The sequence below is a fragment of the Tamandua tetradactyla genome, chromosome 18 (genome assembly GCF_023851605.1).
Source record: "Tamandua tetradactyla isolate mTamTet1 chromosome 18, mTamTet1.pri, whole genome shotgun sequence".
In the NCBI taxonomy this organism is placed as follows: domain Eukaryota; kingdom Metazoa; phylum Chordata; class Mammalia; order Pilosa; family Myrmecophagidae; genus Tamandua; species Tamandua tetradactyla.
In genome coordinates, this window is record NC_135344.1 from 6,349,428 (window position 1) to 6,358,865 (window position 9,438).

The window sequence follows — 9,438 nt, forward strand, 5'->3', positions numbered from 1 at the left end:
CCAGCACAATCGTCTTTAAGGTTTTTTCCCTCCCTCTTATCAGCCCAGTGCTTTCCATGGCTTCTCATCACTTGGTGAGCAAAGCACCAGCCATTCCAACAAAGCATCGGCAGTGCACTGTGCCCTTCTTTTCCTCTGCTGGGCACCAGGTAGAGGTCCTTCAAAATCAATAAAGGGCTGCAATAATTCAAATTGTATTCTCTAATTATTAGATCAATTATATCCAATTTGTGTGATGAAAGCTCATGTTGCAAGAGGAATGACTCAATTCAAAGGTATAAACCTGACACTTCCACATTTTTCATATTCTTAACATTTTAAACTTCAGCCCAGGAATCTTACCAATAAATCTGAACTGTTGTCTTTTGGTACAACTGTAAATCAGGGAAAATCCTGTGACCTTAACCCAGAAAATGAAATGCCCACTTACAACAGGAATGTAAAGTTTGAATCATTTTAGTCTCTTCCTACTAGAATTTAAAGTAGACAGTTCAGAGCCTGCTCACCAAACCGCCTAGGCTGATGCTTCTTGGGACCTTTGCTGTACACACACCCATCCCTGGGGAAGGAACAGCTGGCAACAAGCTCTCTTTTCTTTTCTTAGGCATAGTTTGTTTCCTTGAACAGTAGAAGTCTCGCTTTCCTTTCTCTTTGCTTTTCCTGATTTACTTTACCTTAGCATCCTGATTTCATGGATTCATCTGTTTTCTTTGGTGAGTGTTGAGAAGCCAAAGGGACATGATCGAGTCTCTTACTAGGTTGGTGTCATCTCAATGCCAGTGAGCTCTCCTGCAGCGGATCGCAGGGCAGCGAGGAACCGAAGCCTTCTCAGAGCTGAATGAAGCCCGGTCACGGCAAAACATTAAAAGCCGCTGCCATCCAATCTTGAGTGATCCCCTCGGGGGTGTCTTCCCACAGGACCCCGCCTCCCCTGCATGCCCACCTGCTCACCTACTCACCTTCCCTGCTGGCCCACCTGCTAACCTGCTCACCCCCTGCTCACCTGTCCTGCTTGTCCAGCTGTCGCAGCACCTGTGACACCGAGCGCAGAGTCGGTCCCCACGTGCTCATGGCCGGGGCTGCAGTCAGCGCTGCTTCGTGTGGTTGCGTCTGGTTGTTTTTAACTTTTCAGGAAGGGGATCCTTTTATTCCAGGTACATAGCGGTGACACTAATAAATGTTGGTCTGGTGAATAAATACAGTTATTGCTTAAGTCTTAGGGTTTGCTAGGCTGGATCCAGCACCACGAGGTGAGTGGTTTGCTCTGCTCGGCAGGCCTTTCCCGTATCCCACTGGGAGGAGGTGGCTCGGAGCTTGGCCGTGTCCCTGGGGGTGGCCCCGCTTGGCAGGGGGAGCTGTGGAAGAGGGCCCGTCTCACATCTGCAGGGTCTTGCCTTCTGGAACGCATCAGGCCCTCAGCAGGGTCCCCCGTGTGGGTCATGCCGCGTCCATCCACAGGCCGGGTCTCAGCGCCGGGTGGGCCAGGAGGCCCTCAGCGGTCCACAGCCCCGACCGCGGCCTTTTAAAGCTAACACAGTCCATTGGCTGCACCGCTCCAAGTTGCCTGCCCTAACCTGACTTCTCCTTCCACAGCCAAATAAATGAAATGAAGGAAATCAAAGATGCAACACTGCTTCAAACAAATACGCGTGGAGTCTCGCCTCTGGCCCCCGAGGATGGCTTCCTCCAGGCGCACACAGGGCAAGCCGCTGCCTTGGACGCCTTCTTTCTTCTCCCCCCGCTGCACCTTGGTCGGGCCAAGCCTGTGCTATTCTAACAGATGCTCAGTGCTCGGCCACTTGAGTGAGCTCTTTGATGTGGAAACTCCATATAAATCTCAGAAAAGAAATATAAAATAGAACTCCAGTCACCTTCCACTCCCCTCCCTCGCTGGTGAGGAATAACCGAATCTGGCAGTAATTTCCTTCTGTTTGATTGTTTTCCAACAATGGCTTCTTCCCTTTCATCTAACACTAAACCCCATTTAAATTGGTTGGTGTAAATGTATATGGAAAATAGAGCAATGCTTCTCTTAAGAAAGACACTGCATTTTAATGAGCTACTTCTCTTTTCTTTTTCTTTTTTTGAAGGAAACTATTACAGAAGTAGAAATAATATAAGAGGCAGAAGGAGGTGGTCAAATAAAATGGCTAAGGGAAGGAAGTAGGGGCTGCCATGTGAAAAATTTTCAGATTTTTAAAGAGGGCTGAATGCATCTCAAAGTGTGTGCGTGCATGTGGGTGGTGGCTTGCAGGTAGGTGCTGGAACCTGTGCACAGGTCAGGAAGGGGAGGGCTTAGCTGGGACAGTCTGGCCCTGGGAGCTGTGCCATGGGCAAGCTATCAGTTGAGGAAAATGCCAATGACAAGAGCCCCCAGACTCCTCCCTCTCCCGTGAGCCCCAGGCAGGGCATCCCTGCAGGCAGGTGTCTCTGCCCACCCCACTGTGGGTGAAAGGTACCAAGACCTGTTCCCAATGACAACTGCCCCCAAAGCCATCCTAAATACTGATCAGGACCAGTGTGCTTCAAGTTTGGCGGGGGAAGGAAATAATAGTTAAGAGCTCTCTCTCTTCCAGGCATATCATCTGATAAAATACTCTCTACAATCATGCAATTTGAGTGTATTATCAATAATTTATATGAAGGGAAACAGACTCAAGAGGTTAAGTGAGTCCCCTAAGTTCACGCAGATAAATCAAGGCATGGCTGGGAATGGAACCCACACTGTCCCGGTTGTAAAGCACATTTTCTCCAGTGAACCATACACTGCCTCCTGCAGGGAACTGGACGTCATTCTTACCCCAACAAGTAGTTCTCCACCTACTTACAGATGCCTGAAAGTTCTTTTATTGGTGACCCAACTTTTCATTCCACAGAAATGAAGGATGAAAGTTAAAATACTGATAAGTCAAAGCAGTCACGGAAACTCAAACTTAATTCAATAGAAAGTATCAAGGCTCCTGGAGATAAACCACTGATGTGAGACTTTTGCTACATTCCATTGGGAGTGGCTGCCTGGGGGAAGGAAGCCTGGGCCATTTCAGATGGGGACAGAAGCAGATTTCATAACTGGGCTGAGGTCAACAGTAGCTGTCCTCTGAGTCACATTTTGTCCTGCCAACCAGTTGTGCCTTGCAATATTTACATATATGTGTTATTCTGTTTTAAATGTGGGCGTCCCTTTCCCATCAGAGTCATCAGTGGATGGGGCGCTTCGGTGTCTTTGTTCAGTGGCTTTATGCATTTTCCTATTGTTCCTGTTTGGCCGTCGATGATGATGAAGTAATTGTCCTTTCTTCATGATGTCATGGGATTTTCCTAAATAAAGCCAGACCTGAAAAATCCAGCTTTAAAAACTATGATTCTAATAGACCTAAGTAGGTAGATAGAAAGTAAAGTGCAGACCTGAGATTCAGAAATTGAAATTTTTATTATGCAGCAGGATCCCAAACTTTTCACCACCAGATTCAGGATGATTACATGTCAGCAGGACGAGAGGCATGCCCCCCCCCTCCACCATATTTTAAGGAAAAACGGTCAGGCGCATTCCTCTGAGCCATGTCATCGGAAGGAAGAAGTTCATGAAATGCAGCCTGAAGCCTACGCCTTGAATCAATCTGCCGTCTTCCGTGTGCTGGTTTCTGCTCTCAGGGTGAGTCGGGGCTCCTCTAAACAACCAAAAGAGGCTACATGAACTACCTTTTAAGAGGAAGAATATGAAGAATTGCTTCAAGGAAAAAATTCTTTGATGCTCCTGTATCAAAGTATTTCAAACGGGGAAGAGTCTCCCCAGCAGCTGCACGGAAGGCAGCTCGGCTCCGACTTGTGCAAGTTCTGCAGACCCAGCGTTGCTTTGCCAACTGAGACCTAAAGGTCCAGTCTTCTGTAGGGCTTCCGTGGGGACCACCCCACCCAGCGGCAAGGGGGCCGGTGACAGCAGGGCAGGATGAGGGCAGAGCAGTGTCGCAGTGGAAACTGGGTACCCAAGGGGCAGCAGGCCGCGGGTAGAGGGCAGCAGGTCAACGTCCCCCATGAGACTTCTCCACAGACTTCTAAGGTTCTGGACTCTTGGATATTAGTGAATGTTGAATAAACTTGCTCTTGGGCACATCCTGGGATATACTCCCAGAGACAGAGTGTGAGAAACCTTCAGAGGAGCTGACTTATTCTTACCAGGCTCTTCTGTCTGTCCCTAGCATGGCATGGCCTGTGTAGACTAAGAGAAATTATTACCCGAGGAACACCCAAAGGCTTCATGTGACCCTGGAGGCGACAGCTGCCCAGAGGCAGAGCTGGCACTTCCTGGTTTCCACAGTGATGTAACCAAGAAGTTAGGAATTAATGAATGAGTCTGATTATTAAATCATTATATAGATATTCCCTCTTACTTTCTAAATGTGTTAAAATAGACAGAGGGAAATGCTGGAATCTCTGAACTTTCATCCAGCTGCCTTGATCTCTGTATAGCCTGTAACTTGTGCTCCTGTGATTGTGAAACCTTGTGATAATCCTCTTTTGTACCCATTTCATCCAGTAGAATCTAGTTGCCCTCATCTATGATGACTGTATAACCTTTATCTAGTAGTGCTCTTGTGATTGCAAAAACCTTGCACTTAACCCTCATTTGTACTCCTTTTGTGCAGTCTTTCAACTGTAGAGTCTTGAGATCACTAAAGACAGCCCCTAGTGTTTATTAATGAAGGGTCCCAGCTCAGCCCAGAACTAACCCACCCCAGGTCCAAAGTTGTCTTGATAACCGAGATAAAATCTAACCAAAGTGGGCTCACCTGACATGTGCAGCAGCTTAGACTTTAACCTGTAAGTCACCTAGACCTCATTATAGTACTAAAAATCACGCCCATCATCATATTAAGGCTGCCATTTTCTTATATTCATCCTGTGACTAAGCATATGATAAATCTGCACATGCCCAATAATTAAATCACCTCTAATTACATCATCTGGGGCCATTGCACCTATTATCCTAAAACCTGCCCATCTTTTAATGCTATAAAACTATCAAAATTACTGCAGTTTGGTGAGACGGGTTTTAGGCTGATAGGTCATCGGCTCTCCTACTACACGCCTTGTAATAAACTCTCTCTTTGAAACCCTGGTGTCTCAGGAATTGGTCATTGAGTGCATTGGGCTAAAGAGTCCACCGCTTTGTCAGATAACAGTGGTGTTTTGATCCACTGACCTTCATAAAATTTTATCTGCCTGAGGTTTCAGGTCAGCTTGTAGGTGTGCTCGCTTTCAGCTCACTTTTTAAAATAAGAATGGGCTTGCTTACAAAGGAAAAGAGCAGTTGGTGTAACTCTACCTTCAGATATTATGGGGACCCATGTGGATGTGATTTAGTTGGAAATTTGAGGGAATGCTGCTTACAATGGCTGCTTGTGGGGTGGACTGAAAAGTTTGATGGTCAGCCTATTTCCTGATAGATATGTGCTCAGGGTTTTTCACGACATCTTGAAGTAAACAAGACAGAGGATGTTGGCAGAAATGCCCTGGGCCTTTGACTGTGGAATCCAAATATATGCAACCCCATGGCCAACTCGTGAACTCCTGGGGTTCTTGAAGGTACTGTCACAGTAGCAAGACTAGTGGTGTTCAGCTACGGAGGTTTCACAGGTAAAGCCACTCGACAGTGGAAGGCACAGGTGATGTGGTGCAGGGCTAAGCCAAAGGTGTGGGGGCCCCCAAGTGTTCTTTAAGGGCGCAAAGCACAGAAAATTGACATCGCCCATGACTGCTTCCAGTGTGCTAAGAGTCCTTGGCTGGTCATCACCAGGAAGACGTGTACAGATCTCATAAAGGATGAACTGATTTTCACCACTTGGAATGATAAGATGGTCAGACCATCAGAAGGGAAATGTCAGCAGATTTTCCCAAAGAAGTCCCTGAGGAACTTGAAAATTCCATGAAAGGTGCCATGGCATTCAAAACTAAATGCATTCTTTTGCTCAAAGGAAAAGTTTCAGATCTAATTACGCACATCCAGTGTCTACAGCAATCCTTCTGGTACTCAAGACCAATGCTTTGCAGGCCCATTTGAGTCACGACTCTAAAGGCTCCTACTAACATCTCAAACATCAGCCATAGCTCTGGGTGGTGAACCTCGTCCTGGGGCATTCTGCTACTCTGGCTGCCCTGTAGTTTTCCCAGTTATTTGCCTTCCTCAGCTTATTCTCATTTCTGAAAAGTACAGGCGTTTTCTTCTCCTTGGAATGCCTGGCATCCTTTCCTGGTCTTGATAACTCCTCTTTATGTCCTGGGTCTCTGAATGAATACCTCTTCCTCCAGGAAGGCTTCTGGGCTCTCAAAGTCTGGTATAGTTGCCCTGAAAGCAAACGACCTTTCTCGAAGGCCTTTATTATACAGACTCATTACTGCTGCCTCTTCTCCATCTTCTCCATTATCTAGAAACCCTTCGAATATGGGGCTGCAATATGAGGTCACTTTGGAGTCCAACAGTAGGCACGTGGGGCTGAGAATCTCAGCCCGGATCCTTGTCCCACCACCTAACAAACGACGTAAGAAGAGCACTCACCTCCTGTGACTCTTAGGAGGACTGAGCAGGACGTACGTTCCAAGTATTTTAGCACAGGGTAAAGCAGCGTAGGGATGAATAAACACTAGTTATTAGTAGCCACGAATCCTCTTCTTTCACGAACATTGTAATAACAAATCACTTTTGTTCTGATTTGTAACTTCCAATAAAAGAGCAATTGAGTAATCTGAATGCAGTTCTACATTTTATTTTGAGTGGTATTCTTGCAGCAACATAAAAATCGCATCACAGTTTTGTCCCGTTAGGCAAGAGAGTCAAATGTCAATCAGATGTCAACAGCGAAAAGGCTATAAAGCTTTGTATTTTGAATTCTGTTTCTTCAAATAAGCACACATTTGAATCATCACTCTATAATTAATTTGAAGCTAAATGCTCAGTTAACAGTGACAAGCCTGCTCTGCTTTTATGAAACACTGATTTGGAATTTGAATTCCATCTGATTTGGTGAACTTTGAGGTCTTTTTCCTTCTTGGAAGAAGACATTGTCCACCAAACTTGTTCACTTTGCCCTGTGTGACTTTGTGGCAGTCCTTTAGAACCACGCTTAAGAAAAATGCCCGATATTTATACGCTAATGCCAGCGCGCACACGGCTGGGTATGGAGAAGAGACGGGCACTGAATTATAGAAGAGGTACATTGTCAGTGAAATTCAGTTTAAAAGAAAACTTTCATTTAAGAGTCTAGTTAGGGAATTGCAGACTTTAAGGCAAATATAAGTTAATATGTGCTGGATGAAAAGGGGTGTTTGCGACTCATCTTGGACCATGAATGAGAATATATCCATTTTTTATAATGTATCTTATAGAATCAGAGTACCAGGAAAAGTTCATGGACAGGAAAAGAAATGGGGCAGGGTTATTCAGTTTATTAAACAAACCTGAAAATGTAGTTGGCTGGGCCCTTTATAATTGTTCTGTAAGAAACAATACACTCACAAAGCATGGTAAATTAGGCCCCTTTCCACAGAGACTTATTATGATAAAGGTGTATCATATGCCCTGAGCAATTAGATGCTAAAATTATGTGCCCATCCCTCACTGGCTGTTTAACTTCAAGAGGCTCTCCCAGGATTTGGCAACTCCTATGGGCTAAAATACTCTTGAAGGGCTCAGACTTCAGTAGGGTGTGAAAATATCAGCGACTCTCTGCCTACTTTAATTCTGTATTTTAGCTTTGTCCGTTTGTTATAAAGATCCCTCTGTCAAAACTCACCTGGTTTGCAGTGAAAATACGGCTCCACGCTTTGATAGACTTGCCTCTGCTCTCTCATGCAGCTGTCTCCATTCATGAGTGACATGGGGCCACACCCACACCCACACCAGAAGGCATGGCCTTGTCTCAGCACGTGGTGCAAAGATGGACCCCTCGACTCCTTGTCTGGAGGCGGGACACGTCCCGCACCCCGACATCGTAGCCACAAAACTGCTGTCGGCCCTTAGACCATTGGCAACAAATAGAGCCTCAGAAGAAAACAAATCAAACACACACAAACATGCTTAGGATGGAGACAATGAAATTGCAATGCAATGCATTACATTTCCCCCAGGTATTGCTTTATTTATGGCTCTAAGAAATTCTGAATATTAGACAGTTGTTTTGGCCAAGACGCCAACCAGTTGGAGTCACTGCTGGCTTGCCAATCTCTGGCATGGTCATACCAATGCTAGAGGGCTAAACATACACCTTGAAAAGATACAAAACTGAGATATTAACAGCTCATGCAAAAGGTTTAGGGATACAACGGAGGAAAATACTTACGATTTGCATGAAACATTTATATAAACTATATTTGCTTCAATAAAAAAATCTGTCAGAATCGAATTGCTTCAACACATAAACCCAGGTAAGCCTAATGGAACACAGAATACTGAAAATTCACCTTTCTTATTTTAACAGTTATAACACAGAGTAGGGCCACAGATCACCTGAAATCAATTAGCATTCAAACAGCTAAGGGCGCAATGAAAAAAATGACTCATTTAGAAAACAGGCTTTGACAATGTAGTTTTTAAATGGGAAAAAACGTCTGTAGTGCTGGATTTCTTTTGAAACCTTCTAGTTTTCTTATAACATTTAAGCCAAATCCGATATGATTCTACACTCTCAGCTAAAACTAATCAGAAGATGATTTATTAGGTTTTTAAAATATTTATAGTTTGCCTTGACATTTGGTTAATATTGCTTCCCACACTTAGGTGCTTACCAGTCCGAGAAGCAAGCAGATATTGAACCTTAATTTAAAGAGGTTTTGTAGGAGGCCTGCCCCCAAAAGGCATAATTATTTATCTTTACTTTCCTTTAAGGAAAATTCAATCTTGCTCCTGTACTTTAAGAACTCAAGAGCAATCTCAGTGTGTGTGCTCTGGGTGTGAGGTGATCTTTGAAATAAAAGTGCACCTGAGTTCTGACAGGGTGTCAGGAATTGTGTTAAGCTGGAAGTCTTAGGAATCAGAGACACTGGGGCGTGTGTCCCATGGAACTTTTTCTAGCCTTACAAAACAGGCACATAGCCAAGGAAGAATGATGAGTGATTTTCATGCAGGAAACAATACATCAAGAACATCTAAATTAATTTAACAATTATGAAGAATATTCTTGGCCACATCAATTTAAGATATGCTGGCAAGCGGGAAATGATTTTCAATTTGTATATGTCGTTTCTGATATTTCTTCTGTAACTACAGCAAAAAAAGACAAAAAGAAGGGGAGGGGATTTTGGATTTGTGTTAAATTGACTCAATGTTTTTCATGGCTTTTTGCATATGAATAGCTGGCAAGAGTTATAGTAAGCTCAGGAATTTAAATTAAGAGATGTCCCAGACTTCCCTACGAAAGCAAATTAGTAATAAATGAATAAATAAAT